Below are 16,687 nucleotides of genomic sequence, written 5' to 3' on the forward strand. Positions count from 1 at the left end.
GTGTAAATATTTTAATTGGGATTAAAGAGGGTTGTGTAGCTGGACGTGAAGGTGGAGGTCCTGAGGGAACGATACTAGAAATCCATGTTTGCCAGTGTGGGGGTTGGTCTTAATGGTTGCATGCTTATGTCACACCTTATCTATATATTTTTATTATGGATTGGTGAAGGTTCATGGATTCCCCGGGCTTCCTTGATGCCTCTGGTTAGTGTGGCTAACATGCACCGGGGCCTTTTTAGTTGGGGAAGCTAGACCCATATAGCCCCTGGGTGCCTTTTATGATGGTTGAAGCTACACAGTCCAAGTTAATATTTTAACTCTCATGCTAAACCTTGTTCCCTATCTCGACGTATTATATATAAATATGTATATGCAAGGTGCAAAGACATTTCTGTTTCCTCGCGTAGTGGTAAATGATTTTTGTATTATTTGTGAGTCATCTTTGAAGTGGCGAGCTTCCATTATACGGAAAGCCCTAATTTTATAGACTTGTCTTTACTTATATATTTGACTATTTCTATGGGTTGTTTTTTCGTCTATAGTCGGGGGCGTGTCCTAACCTAGGTTGATGCTTTGAAACTCATTTCTATCTTGTTATATGTTCGGAACTTATTTCTATCTTGTTATATGTTTAGAGCTCATCTATACCTTGTTATATATTCAGAACTCATCCTCTACTAGTTATATTGTGTTCTAGTTAGCTAGGCTAATGGGGGTGGTCTCCGGTCCATGGCAGACTTGAGATACCCATCACGACTTGGTCTTGGTTTGGGTTGTGACATGTTAACTGGCAAAAAGTGGGCTGACTTAGTCAATCGGTCCAAGATAACCTAAATAGAATTATGTTGTCGACGATTACAAGGCAACCCTATAATGAAGTCCATATTCAGCACTTCCAAAATCCAAGTAGGAATACTGATTTCCTGAAGCATACCACCAAATCTCTAGAGTTCAACCTTAAAATTCTGGAAATTTGGACACTAAGCCACAAATTTTGCAATATCCTTTTTCATGTTAGTCCACCAATAGATTTTCCATAAATCATGGAACATCTTAGTGGCTCCTGGGTGAGTGGAATGTCGAGAATAGTGAAATCATGCACCCTCATTGGTTCCTCATAAAAATGCTCATAACTTTTTGCTCGGGTATTGGATTTAGGCAAAATCGGATGTGTTGAAAAGAGGAGATATTTATCTATAATTTGGTGAGTCTTGAAATAAAAAATTCCATATATTACAGAAGTTATACATGTTCAAAGTTGACCCTTTTCGGATCGAATACAAAAATTTGGTAGAATCAAAAGCTCTTAATTCAATTTTGCTCAAAGTGTTTGCTATGAACATTTTTCACCTTGCACTCTTCACGCTAGGCTAATGATCATGACATTAATTCATATACAAATCATTGGATTAGAGTTTATACAAGTAGGAATGATGATTTGAATTCTAAACCAAAAATGTGGGGTGTTACATGTTTTATAATTGTGCCAAGAGATGCCTTGCTTCATCATTCGTGGATGAATGATCCAACAAGGGGAGAATGCAACACCCTAAATTTTTGGCCTTTACAAATTTCCTGACTTTTGTGCTCACTGCACATGTAACGACTCACCTAACAAGTCATAAAGACTCATTAAAAGTTGTAGGGCTTAAGTCATAGACAATCCAGTGAGGAATGACCAAGTTTCTATTGATGTCACAACTGGATCCTTAAGAGTCATAAGGTGAAGTTACGATTCATAGGGTGTGAATCATGACCAAACTAGTGAAGGGTGCCTAAGATTATACCCATACTACAAGTCCAGGCTAAGACTCATGGCCAGTCATCATGAGTCGGGACATGACTTGTAATGACTAGGCAACATTTTTTTGCATTTTTAAGTAAGGGCACTTTGTTCATTTTCCTCTTTCACCAATTAAAACCCAAGTCCATAAAAACCATTGGGACCGTATTATCATACCACCATACATCAAATACACCTCTCTCCTCTCTTAAATCTCTAAGCAAGAACAATTAGAGTTTTGCAAGGGATTGGTCATCTAAGGCTCAAAGGGTGATTTCTTCTTCAAAAATTCTTGGTGTCTCGACATGTATCTCTTCCCTAAAGCTAGTTTTGTTAAAAGAATGTATTAAAGATTATTATCCATGATATTTATTTGTTGATTTGGAAATTTAGTTGAGGGTTTTTGGTTTCTATTAATTGGACTGCTTTTCCTATGACTTTTGTGAGTCATTTACATTTTGAATTGATGGCTTTTGACCTAATAGGGTGCATGGGCATGGTAAATGGGAATAGGAGGTCGTGGATTCCCCTGAATAAATGGATTTTGGTGTTGTAATTGATAATAAGCTCAACCCACTTTATGAAATTGGCTTTAAAATAAGGATATATTCATATTGAAACCAAATTTTAATTATTGCATTACAGAAAAGGCTAACGGAGTACAAATAGCTTTGGAAGGCCTTTATGGACATGAATTAAAGGGGATTGTTGATAAACTCAACTTGCACCATTATTTTGATGAAAGGCATCATTGTCAATATAAACCCAAAAAGAGTCGGGGTCGAATCCACAAGGAGTATAACTAGTTCTCTATTCCTAGGTGTAAAGCAAAACAATAAATTAAATTGGGGGAGGGGTTGGAATTAGAAGTATGTTGAACAAAATAAACCTATAACACTAAATGGAGAACACAAATGTTGAATAAAATCAAATGAGAGAAGTCTTGGGGCTATGCTATCCTAGGGGTAATTAGTGTATCGGTATTCAAGAGTTAGTTCCAGTTTTAGCTAATGAGCTTTGGGTAGGATAGGTTTAGCTTCTTAGTTTTAGTGTTTCAACAAAACACTAAATTTCACTCATGGATTCTTTTGAATACTGCTTGATCGTGGAAAATTCATCAACCCAGTACTTCAACATATCATCCTTATTTCTAGGATGATTCTTATGGACATAGCAAATCAACATAACATCCTTATTTCTCAGACAATGCTAAGGAAGAAGCTAAAACTAATTAGGTGTTCACAATTACTCATCACCCACATCCCTTTTTCAAGGATGATGTGGGATCCAAGGTAATTGGGGTTTTCACCCATAATTCACAATCTAAACATAGATTAATAGTAAAACCTAACACCATTAACTATGATTTTAAGATAACAATCAATATCCATATACTTCAACACACTATTAAAACATAACACCAAGATAGGAATTTAGCAACTCATGAATTTAAAGAGAAGTGTTTACCCAAATTAGTATTTGATTCATCTATTGAAAAAAGAACAAGATTAAACCCAAGCTTCAAATCCAATTCAAAACTAAAGTTTCACTTGGAATTCAATACACAATTGTTCTTCTACTTAAATTTAAAAATATTTTTCCTTCCAATCAGTCAATTTCATGTTCTAGGTGATGAATATGTCTAAGGGATTTGCCTTTTTTTGTGTTTTGGGATTCAGTTGTGTGGATTTACTATTCTTCCCTTAAAATATTCCCGACAAACTACGATCGCCATCTTCTAATAGAGATTTTGTGTCATTTTTGTGTGATCGTCATTGGCTGACATTCATTTACTGAGCTCAATCGCGTCCCTCATGTTGCGATTGCGATACCTGAGGGTCGATTCCTGGGCTTGAACTTTATCTTTTGTTTCTATTGATCACATTTTATCTTTACCCTCTTTGTATCATCTCGTATCCATCATGTTTCCTGCAAGATCACCTACAATAGGAATTAGCACATTTCAATACATACTTAGCCTTATATACAAGATTATTTCATCATAGTCTGCTATATTTGGAAGTAAATGAATCATAAATTTGCCACTCATCAACACCCAAACTTAGAACGTTGCTTTTCCTTAAGAAACGCTACTCCACATTCCATAAGACTACTCAATTATAAGCCCAGTCATACAACCAAATAATTACAATGACTCTGAACTCGATTAGGACCAACTATTAGCCCTCAAGCATGGGTAAATTTATTCGCACAACTCCCCTAAAAATCAATAACACTTTCAAGGATGCAAAAGACATTTAAGAATAACCAAGAAACAACCACTAACCCTCTAGAAGTGACTCTCTATCAATAGTGATTCTACTACACTCTTTTACCTTATTTTTTGAAGATGACAACTTTACCCGCCTTAATTAGTCTACATGCCTCATCACGAAAAAAAGTCCCAACACACCAAAGTATCTATCATGCAAAATGGGACTAAAGTGCAAGAACTCACTCTCACAAAGAATCTCTCAATGTAAACAAATATTGTTCCATATGATTGCCTTTATTCTCAATTGCCGCTAACTTGAAGACACTTGGTTGGAGATCTCGAAGGACTTTTTCAAACTTATATTGAAGGATCAGTAAAGGGTGGGATAAACATTTGGGATCAAAGTGACTACACCCTCCTTGAACTCTATATAACAAACTATTCAATTACATTTCATACATGGGTCACTACATTTATTTCCAACTCACACATGTGCCTACTTTCAGTACCTTGATTCACCCATCTTTTGAAAGCATTTTCTTCCTATCTTTTTCCTTTGTGAAATTCATGTATTTCTTTATTTTGTTGAATCCTTTCTTTTTCCTATTCATTATTCTCTCTGCTTAGCTCTTAGGAACTCACTTACAGTACCATTACCCAAAGTTACCTCGTCCAAGATTTACCACCCCCAACTTAGGCCTTTTGGATCAAGTTACATTTTTAAGTTCAAGGATGGTAGGGTTCAAAAGTGGAATAGAATTCAAATGGCTCTTGTCTTGTAATTTAGTTGCCAAAGAAAGGATCAAAGGCTCAAAGTAGGTGACTACGGATAATATCTATGTACGGGTATGCTTTTTAGGCTAAAGTGGATTTCCATATTCACAAAGAAGGCCTAAGGTCACTTCACTAACCACGCGTAATAAGGATTAGGTTTAAAAGACTAACGGGGCAAAATCTAGATGACATAAGTAGGCATGGAAATCAATCAATTAAGCTCACCAAACATGGCATACAAACTAATTTAGGAGGTTTAATTGCATTGTCTACTCATAGACCAAAGGAGCTATTTACCATACAATACAAACTAAGGAATTTGGAGTCACAAAAAGAGGTAAAGTGTTGTTACAATATCATTCATGTCCATACCCTTGATTTTGAGAAAAAAAATTGGACGAAGGGGGATGTTTGCTTTGCATTTCAACATGCAAAAATGGTTATCGTTAGCACCAAATCTAGTCGTTATCTCACATTTTGGCTCTCGCAAGGGCAAACCATATGGCTACTCACACTTCACCATAGGAATAAAGACAATCCCAAATCTATGATGCCACAGGTACTTAGACTTCCCCTGCTTCTATAGCTCAAAAACCCAAAATCACGATGATTTTTCCTTAAGAATATCATCACTCAATCTATCATAGGGAAAGGCTCATCCAACGTAATTATCAAATGAGGGCATAAGATGAATCGAAAAACCAAAAATGTAATAATTAATTCACAAAGTCTCTATATTTGGTGTGAACTCAATTTTCATATTACCAACCTAGTGTTAATTATGAAACTTGGGCATAAACAAGGGCACACCCACAACTTAAAGGCTTGTGATGCCCTCACTACATATCATAAAAGCATAAGAAGGGTTAGGGGGCTCCCTTAAGCTACAACATGGATCAAAATTTTCTATAACACCATGATCGCAAGAGGCTTGGCCACGATCGCAGTACGTGAGACTAATTTTTCCCTATTTTACTCTATTTTTCTACACAACTGCTAACTTCCCAACTCAAATTTCCCCTACTTTTTGGGGTTTTAATCTATCCAAAACACCTACAAAGCATAAAAAATAAGTAAACTAAATAAAGATAAATGTAATAATCATGTAATCGATGGGTTTCCTCCCATTAAGTGCCTAATTTATCGTTACGGTGTGTTGCTCTTTTATCAGTATTGAGGCTCCTTGAAGTGCAATAACTCAACCTTAGATGCTCTGGATCTCCTATGTTATAGAGCTTCAACCTTTTCCCATTTACTAAAAATCTTATTTTGGTGGGGTCCTCTAACTTAATAGCACCACTAGTGTTCATACTCATAATCACAAAGGGACCCATCCACTTAAATCAAAGCTTACCCACAAAAATCTTAAAGCGAGAGTAATAGAAGAGAACACTATTGCCTACATGAAATTATCGCCTTAGGATCTTGGCATCATGTTATTTCTTTATTTTTTCCTTATATAAAGCGAAACTTTCATAACCTTAAGGCAGAAAACCTCCAACTCGTGAAATTTAATGACTTTTGATTTGGAAGCCTCTTCTAAATTCATATTTAACTTTTTCAATGCCCATAAAGCCTTATGTTCGAGTTCAATGGGCAAGTGACCTGTCTTTCCAAACACCAATTAGTAGGGGAACGTACCAATTGGATTTTTGTAGGTTGTCTTATATGCCCAAAGCGCATCACCAAGTTGCCACGCGCAATGAGTTCAACCAACATTTATGGTTTTCTCAAGGATATCCTTGATTTCCCTATTGAACACCTTGACTTGGACACTTGTTTGTCGGTGATATGGGGTAGATACCTTGTTTTTTACCTCATATTTGTCGATAAAAGCCCCAAAGACCTGGTTGCAAAAGTGCAAACCTCCATCACTAATCATGGCTCGCAGTGTTCTGAATCTTGTAAAAATCTATTTTTCATGAAGAAAGGGACGTTTTTGCTCTCGTTGTTTGGAAGAGTTATGGCCTCTACCCATTTGGAGACAAAATAAACCACCACTATAATGTATTTGTTACCAAAAGAGCTCACAAAAGGGCCCATAAAATCAATCCCTCAAATGTGAAAAAGTTCGACTTCAAGATTGGGTTTAAGGGGCATCTCATGCCTTCTTGAAATACCACCTTGAATTTGACATTGATGACATGCTTTGACCAATTAAATGGCATCTCTATGAATTGTGGGCCAATAATAACCATATTAAAGAACTTTGGCAGCAATTCTAATTCTCTCATGGTGACCACTGAAAGGAGAGAAATAATGCTTCAGGGATATCTTTTATTTCCACTTCCATAACACAATGTTGAATCATACCATTTGCGCATTCTCAAAATAGAAAGGGTTCATCCCTAAAAATACTTATTTGCATCAAATAAAAAATGCTTTCTTTAATTAGAGCCGTCAATATGGACCAAGTCCCGATGGGCCCACCCGGCCTGACCTGTATTTGATGGGGTGGGCTTCAATTTTTGCAGCCCATTTGAGGATAGGGCTTTTTAGCCCGGTCTGGATAAGCCCATGGACCGTAGGGCTTGAGGAATGTGGGTTGGACTAGCCCGTGGGCTGGCCCGTCAGTCAAAAAATAAATAATTTAAAAATAAAATACTGAAAAATAATAAAAGAGTTAAAAAAACAATCAAGTCCAATGATGACAATTGACCGGTTCCATTAACAAAGAAAATAGAAACTGGAAAGTTTCCTACTTTCCTATCTAATAAATAATAAAATAATTAAATATCTACCACTAAAACATAAAGAGTACATTGTACTCTTCACTTTCCTAATTTCCTTAGTTCCGCTAGTCGCCTCCTCTTCACTATATCTCCCTCAATGCACCATTGGCTTTCAACGTGATATTTTTGATTGAGTAGTGCCACCTCTTCGTTTTCTTCCTACTTTGGGTGATTCGAACTCTGGCTCACTTTTGATTAACAAACATTAAAACTATGTGTTATTATGTGATAAGTATTTATGTTTATTAACAGTGTAAAATTAAATTATAAAATATTAATTTTTTAAAAGTGAGCTGGCCCATGAGGCCCGCAGCCCACAGGGTAATAGCATGGGCTTGGTTTTTTTTTGGCCCGTCATTTAAATGGGCTATCCTAGCCTGACCCATCAAACTCAAAGCCCGTATGGGCTAGCTCAGATGGGCTAGGCTAACCTGTATTGATTGCTCTACCTTTAATGATAGCTAAGATCACCGAGGAGTACACCACTTACCACATAATTAGTATAATTCATATACCACGGTGCAACATTCCCCGATATTTACATAATTTTCTCATCAATAAAGTTGTCATCGATCTCAATCCCACCCCACTTCTCATGATTATTTTCAAGGCGTGAAAGATGGTTGGCTATTTGATTTCCATAACCCTTTCATTCCCTTACCTCAAAATCAAACTCTTGAAAGAGTAAGATCCACCAAATCAAGCATGGTTTAGCTTTATACTTAGACATAAGGTATCTAAGGGCATCATGGTATGTATGCTCAATAAATTTTGTGCCTAACAAGTACACTCTAAATGTTTTTTAAAGTAGACCACCGTAAGTAAACTCTTGTTCTGTAACTATATAGTTAGGTTGGGCATTGTTCAATGATTTCCTTTCATAGTAGATTGGATGGAACAACTTCTCTTTTTGTTGCCCTAGAATCACTCCTAGAGACACACCACTTGCATCACACATTAGTTAAAAGGGAGAGGACCAATTTGGTGTAGCAATAATAGGAGCCGCAATAATAAGTTCTTTGCAATGATTAAATGCTTTCAAACACTCATCATTGAACTCAAATTTCACCTCTTTTTCAAGGAGTTTACATAAGAGGTGCTCAATCTTTGACAAATCTTTGATGAATCACCGATAAAAACCCACATGACCAAGGAAGCTTCTTACAACCTTTACGAAGATGGGAGGAGGCAACTTAGAAATTACCTCAACGTATCCTTAATCCACTTGGACACCATCCCCTGATATTTTATGACCAAGAATATTTCCCTATTTAACAAAAAATTGGCATTTCTCCCAATTCAAGACTATATTGGATTCCTCACACCCTTTGAGAACTTTTCTTAAGTGAGCAAGTTATGATTCGAATAACTCCCCTACGCTGGAGAAATACATGAAAACTACTTCGAATCTTCCACCATATCTATAAATATAGATAGTGTAAAGTGTTGGAGCATTGCTGGAGCATTACACAACCCAAAAGGTATGTGTTTAAAGGCGAATTTTCCATAGGGACAAGTTAATGTTATCTTCTCTTCATCTTTTGGGAAAATGCAAAGTTAATTGTACCCCAAATAACCATTAAGAAATCAATACCACCCCCACCCGACTAGCCTATCCAACATTCCATCCATAAAGGGCATTGGGAAATGGTCCTTCTTGATTCATGATTTTAACTTGTAGTTATCCATACACATCCTCTACCCCATGACCGGACAAATAGGGATAAGGTCATTCTTCTCTTTTAGTACTACTGTTATTCCACTTTTTTGGAACATATTGTATTGAACTCTCCTATGTGCTATTTGAGATCAGGTAGATGACTCTCGCATTAAGCCACTTTGTGATTTCCTTTTTTACCACCTATTACATTAGTTTGTTGAGTTTCCTTTAATACCCCACACTTGGGGCATCATCTTGCTCTAGTTTTATTTTTTGGGGACAAATTTTGAGGGCTATGCTTATAATGTCCGCTATAGTTCATCTGATAGCATAGATAAACTTCTTCACTATAACTTTCAGGGCTTATACTTCGCAAAATTTAAGACCACTCACAAAAATAATTGGTAATGTGTTATGATCTCCTAAGAATACATACTAGAGGTAAGAAGGAAATAGTTTTAACTCAAGTTGAGGAGGTTCAATGATGGATGGCTTGGCGGGTGGAATTTCACAATTCTTCAAGTCAAGATCCAATTTGGTTGGGTTCTTGGTGTAAGTTTCAAGACCTATCAATAAAGCAACTACCTTATCATACCATTCAATTTTTTCAATCCTGAAGTTCCATAATACACCTACTAAAGTGTCATTCAAAAGATCCACATCAATTGTATTAATCACTTCATCATCAATGATATCAATCACCGATATCACTTATAAATCCATAGGCTGCTTCATGGCCTTACATATATTGAAAGTGACTTTCTCTTTATTTACCTAAATTTTTATCTCACTGTACTCCACATCGACCAATGCCTTTCTGGTGGCTAGAAAAGGTCTACCAAAATGATCAAAACTTCATAAACAATCATACAATCTAGAATAATAAAGTCGGCCAAAAAGATAAACTGATCGACTTTCACCAACACATCATATCACCCCAATAAGTTTTTTGATTTAGTGGTCAGCCATCAATAGCCTAATGGATATTGGTTTAGGAGTGCAAAAACCCAACTTGCAAACACAGTAAACAGCATCAAGTTGACACTTGCCCCAATATCACATAATGTTTAGCAAATTTGAACACCTCGATGGTGCATGGTATGGTGAATGCACTCGGGAATTATTTTTTTAAAGAATTTGTGCTTGACATGATAGTACTACAATTATGCATCACCTCTATGGTTTCGCACTCCACAACTCAATTTATAGAAACCAAGTCTTTCATGAATTTGATATACCCCGACATTTCTTGCAAAGCTTCTATAAATGGGATATTGATGGATAGGTTGCTAAATTTCTCAATAAACTTGTTGATCTTTGCATTATCATCTCTTTTTTTAGCCTTTGTGAGAATGGAGAAGGAATTTTAATTGGTGGCAATTAGCCAATTTGATGTTCATCTACATTCAGATTATCACCCTTAACCACTTTAGGCAGCTCTTCTCTATTTCTTTTTTCTTCTAAAATCTTTAAGGGTTTATTAATTTATTGTTGGAATTAGGGGCCTCTTTATTTAAACTATCCATCCACTTCTATTTCATATTTGCTTTCCCATCCCTTGTCTCATCATTGGTACTTTCACCAAGAGATTAGCCAATCCTAGAAACGATAACCTCAATGTGAACATTAGCATTTGGATTGACCACCACATCACTAGGTTTCCCTTCTTTTTGTCTAACATTGAATTAAGCCATCATTTGGTGTACTTTTGCCTCTACTTTCTTGGTGGAGGTTGAATGGGAAGCCATTGTTTGGTCTAATTTATAGAAATTAGTTCTCATTTTCCTTACCATCTTGTCGGTCTCTTCTACTCCTATTAATATTTGGGTAAAGAAATCTTCATTTATGTACATTTCTTGATCGTTCCCACCTTGATTCCCACATTTAATTTGATAGACAAGGAAGTAACCCCACAAATGATTGGACAAATATCTTACTTCTTTATCATTCTCCTCCTTTTTCACATCCCCATACCCCCTAGTATCTTTGAAGGATATGACATTGACTACCCTAAGGCAATCTCTCATCACATGTCTAGTAAGAAGCTCGAGTTACATCATCACCTTGATTATATTTTCATATCTGTCTCTTCATCTTTTCTCCATTTCTCTTGGTCTACAAAAGATGCAGAGAGATCCCCCTCGACCACCTTGGCATCTCTCAGGTGACAACCACTTGCTAGCTTTTTCACTTGCTTAAACACATTCAATGCTACTCCATAAGGCAACTTAAATAGAGACACCCCTGAATGTGTTGTCAACCACAACTCTATTCAATTGCTCTAATGCTTGATAAAATATTTAAAGAAGCATCTTCTTCGGTACTTCATGGCTGGGCATTGCATTAATTTGTCATTGAACCTTTGCCACACCTCATATAATGGCTCACCACTAAATTGACAAAAAATTGTTATTTCGTCTCTTAGTTATAGTATTCTAGAAGGGGGAAATATTGATCCAAAAAAAGCCTCTGTATGTTCGACCCAAGATGTAATAGAGCCAACGCGTAGAGATCTCAACCACAAAACTGCCTCACCCATTAAGAAAAATGGAAAGAGCCTCAATCGAATGGACTCTTAAGTGATATAAGCAATATCGTATGGGGAACACACCTCAATGAAGTTTGTCAAGTGAAGGTTTGCATCTTTATGAGCTTGGCCCCAAAATAAGCCATTCATTTGTAACATATTGAACATTACACTCCCTATATGGAATACCTCATTTCTCTCAATCGGTGAAATGTAGATGGCGCTAGCATGTGCCATATCATCAAGATAATTCATACCTCCTATATGCCCATAAAAATATCCATCATATCTCCCAAGTTTTCTTATTGTAATATGGAAGCTAATAAAGTCACCTAATTAAAGAACAAAAACAATAACTAAATTAAACAAACACTACGGTTAACTTAAGTTACTAACAACACAACACTAGTAAAAACAAAGTTTCACTTCCCAACAAAGATGCAATTTTTGATAACGCTCAACTTACACCACTCTTTTGATGCAAGGCGATCGTTGTCAATATAAACTCAACAAGAATCGGGGTTGAATCCGTAAGGATTCTAAATAGTTCTCTATTCTTAGGTGTGTTGAGAATTAACTAGGAGTTAACCCTTAATGAAAACTTAAAGAAGAAATATTACATTAACTTGGAGGCAGTGGAATTAGAACTATGTTTAACAAAATAAACCTATAACATAAAACAAGAGAAATAAATGTTGAATACAACTAAATAAGAGAAGTCCAGGGGCTATGCTATCCTACAGATGATTAGTGTATGGGTATTCAAGAGTTAGTTCTAAATTTAGTTAATGAGCTTTGGGTAGGCTAGGTTTAGGGTCTTAGTGTTAGTCTTTCAACAAAACACTAAATTTCATGCATGGATTCCTTCGAATACTGCATAAGCGTGGCAAATTCGTCATCCTAATACCTCAACTTAGCATCCCTATTTCAAGGATGATTCTCATGGACATAGAAAATCTACATAACATCCTTATTTCTAAGAAAATGCTAAGGAAGAAGCTAAAATCAGTTTGGTGTTCACAACTACTCATCACCCACATCCCTCTTTCAAGGATTATGTGGGATCCAAGGCAATTGGGGTTTTCACCCACAATTCACAATCAAAACATAAAGTAATAGTAAAAACCAAGACCATTAACTATCATTTTAAGCTAACAAACAATATCCATGCACTTTAACACCCTATTCAAACATAACCCCAAGAAAGGAACTTAGCTACTCATGAATTTAAAGAGAAGGTTCTTACCTAAATTAGCATTTGATTCATCTATTAAAGGAAGAAGGAGATTAAACCCAAGCTTCAAATCCCATTCTCAACTAAAGTTTTACTTGGAATTTACAATTGTTCTTCTACTCAAATTTAAAAGTATTTTTCCTTCCAATCACTCAATTTTGTGTTCTAGGTGATGAAAAATATCCAAGGGATTTTCCCTTTTTGTGTTCCGCCGTACGAATTTATAATTCTTCCCTTGAAAAATTCCAACCAATTGTGATCGTGGTCTTATAATTCCAACTGTGCTTCAATGATTGTGTGTCATATTTCTGAGATCGTTGGTTAACTTTTATTGACTGAACATGATTACAACCTTTAGTCCGCGATCGTGGTACCTAAGGGCTAATTCTTTGGCCTAAACTTCAGCTTTGGTTTCTCTTGCTCTTATTTTATCTTTACCCACTTTGTATAAACTCATATCCATCAGGTTTCCTGTAAGATTACCTACACTAGAAATTAGCACATTTCAATAGATAATTAGCCTCATATACAATATTAAATAAACATGGTGTGCTTAATTTTGGATGTAAATGAGTGGAAAATTTCCACTCATCGATTGTGTAGCTGCCCATAAAGGTGGTGGTCCAAAGGAATCAATATTGAAAACCTATATTTGCCACCATGGGTTGTGTCACACCTTTTATATATATAATGGATTGGCAAAGTGTCATGGATTCTTTGGCCTTCCTTGATATCTCTGGTTTCTACGGATAACACATAATAACTAGAGGTATTTGGAATGACTAGGCCCTGGTTTAGGTTATGACAAGCTTGGTATCAGATCCTAGGTTCACATTCATTGGGTGTCTATAAAGTCGTGTCAAGTAGAGTCCTTTTTGTATGTGTCTAGCGCACCACACTTATAAGGGAGAGACTAGAGGCATTTAGGAATATTTCTTATTTCTTGTGGTCTATTTTTGGGCAGTAGAGTCTAAGGTCTTGAAAAATCCTCTAATCTCCATTTGTATGCATTTTAGATCATTCCTTCTCGAAGATCTAATGTTTGTAGAAATTTCTCTATCGCACTTGAGGACAATTTGGAAGGAACTCTCCCTAATTATAAAGTTGAGACCTACCCTAGGGTCCATGCTCCTAACTGTACTGCCTCTTATAGATTTCCATTGGTCCTTACAGTCCTTTCGAGCTTCTCGATATAATGATATTCATGCTTCACCTTCTGAAGAAGACTTTTCTAATGTTGAGTTTCATAAATCTATTCATCTGCTGACTCAGTTAGTGACTTCTCAGTATCATCAGCCTGACTATGTTGGTTTTATTGTTATATCTTCTGAGGCCAGTAGAGTTGGTCAGTTTATGATGTTAAATCCCCTAACCTATATAGGCTCTAAGGTTATGGAGGATCCTTAAGGGTTTGTGGATGAAATGGAAAAGATATTCAGGATGATGCATGCTTCTAATTCTGAGGGTGTGGATTTTTTTGCATACTAGATAAAAGATGTAACTTATTAGTGGTATAAGGAGTAGGAAAATTTGAGGGGTGATGATGTTAAGCCTACTATATGGGATAAGTTTTCTAGCACTTTACTTGATTATTTCTTACTTCGGGAGTTAAGGAAAGCTAAGGCAGAAGACTTTGTGAATTTGAAGTAGGGAAATATGACTGTGAAGGAGTACACTTTAAATTTTCACAAGTTATCTCATTATACCTTGAATATTATATCCAGTATGAGGGAAAGAATGAGAAAGTTTTCTTTGGGTTTGTCTCGAGCTTTGGTACTAGAGTATAAGGTAGTGATATTGAATAATAACTTGGATATCTCTAGGCTTGTGGTGTATATACAGTAGGTGAAAGATGAAAAAAGAGGTAGGCAAAAATAGGAGAAATGCAGAACAAGAATTTTAGAAAATCATAGCAGGGTAGAGGTTAGCAAAATAGTGGTAGAGATAGTTGGCAGTTAGAAAGAGAACGACATATGGATGCTCTAGTTCATATTCTACGACTAGTGCCCCACATCCTAAGCCGTCTAGTGATCATCACTTTCAGACTAATAGTGGGTTTAAGGCACAAGGTACCCAATCTCAGGCTGGTAGAGCCTAGTCAGCCTCACCTTATCTTCCTTGAAAATTTTATGGGAAAATGCACCATAGCCGGTATGATAAGGGGAGGAATAAGTTCTACCACAATGGTCAGCCAGGGTATTTTTAGAGACACTAGATAGCTAAGTTTGCTTTTGGAGTTAATAAAGTTTCAGTTGCCACTTATTCAGCTCCTACACCAAAGGGTGCTACTTCAGGTACTGGCACTGGCCTGAATTATATTTATGCTCTTTCCACCCATCAGGAATCTGAGGCATCTCCTAATGTCATTATTGCTATGTTAAAACTTTTCTCTCATGATGTATATTGTCTTCTTGATCCGGGTTCTACCCTTTTTTATATGACCCCTTATGTGGCTATTCATTTTGGATTGGTCCCAAGATTATTTTTAAGCCTTTCTCTGTGTCTACCCCGATGGATAATTCTGTCATAGCTAAAAAAGTCTATGGGGGATGTGTAGTGTCCATCTTTTATAGGGAGACATTAATGGATTTGATAGAGTTAGACATAGTAGATTTTGATGTGATCTTGGGGATGGATTGGCTCTATTCGTACTATGCTTCTCTAGATTGTCATATCCGTAAGTTTAGTTTCCAATTCCCAAATAAACTGGTAATAGGATGGGACGAAAGTACCTTAGTGCCTAAATGAAGGTTCACTTCTTATCTTAGAGCTCGAAAATAGATTTCTAAAGGTTGTTTATATCATCTGGTTTAGGTTAAGGATTCTAGTTCTGAGGGTCCCTCTTTGCAATATATTTTGGTGGTTGACGAATTTCCTAAAGTATTTCTCATTATTCTTCCTAGTATTCCTCCTAATAAGGAAATAGACTTTAGGATTGATTTTTTATCAAATACCCATGCTATCTCTATCTCTTCTTATAGAATAGCACTAACTAAGTTCAATGAATTAAAGAAGTAATTAAAGGATCTTCTTAATAAGGATTTCATTTATTATAGTGTCTCTCCGTGGGGTGATCTTATGATTTAATGTGTAAGAAAGATGGGTCTCTTCGAATGTACATAGACTATAGGCAGTTAAATAAGGTGATAATAAAGAATAAGTGTCCTCTTCCTCGGATGATGATCTTTTTTACCAGCTTTAGGATGCTAGATATTTCTCTAGGATTGATCTTTAGTTGGGTTATCATCAGTTGAAGATTATGGAGGTGGATATCCCTAAGACATCTTTTCAAACTTGATATGGTCATTATCAGTTTTTGGTTGTGTCATTTAGGCTGACCAATGCTCTGGTGTATTTATGGATCTTATGAATTGAGTATTCAGATAGTTTTAGGATTCGTTTTTATCAGTTTTATTGATAATATCTTGGTGTATTCTAAGAGTGAGGAGGACCATGGCAACCACCTCTAAATATTGTTGTAGACTCTTAACGATCAGCGATTGTATGTCAAATTTTCAAAGTATGAGTTTTGGTTAAATATTTTAAACTTTGTTAGTCGTGTTATTTCTAATGAGGGGATCATAGTGGATCCACATAAAGTTAAGGTGGTGAAGAAGTGTCTTAGACCCACGACTCCAACTAATATTCAGAGTTTCTTAGGTTTAGCCGGGTATTATAGAGGTTTATGGAGAGCTTCTCTTCTATTGCTACTCCATCGACTAAGTTGACTCAGAAAAAAGGTAAAGTTCTTATGGCTCGATG

Source organism: Capsicum annuum, chromosome 10 (assembly GCF_002878395.1).
Source record: "Capsicum annuum cultivar UCD-10X-F1 chromosome 10, UCD10Xv1.1, whole genome shotgun sequence".
NCBI classification, from domain to species: Eukaryota; Viridiplantae; Streptophyta; class Magnoliopsida; order Solanales; family Solanaceae; genus Capsicum; species Capsicum annuum.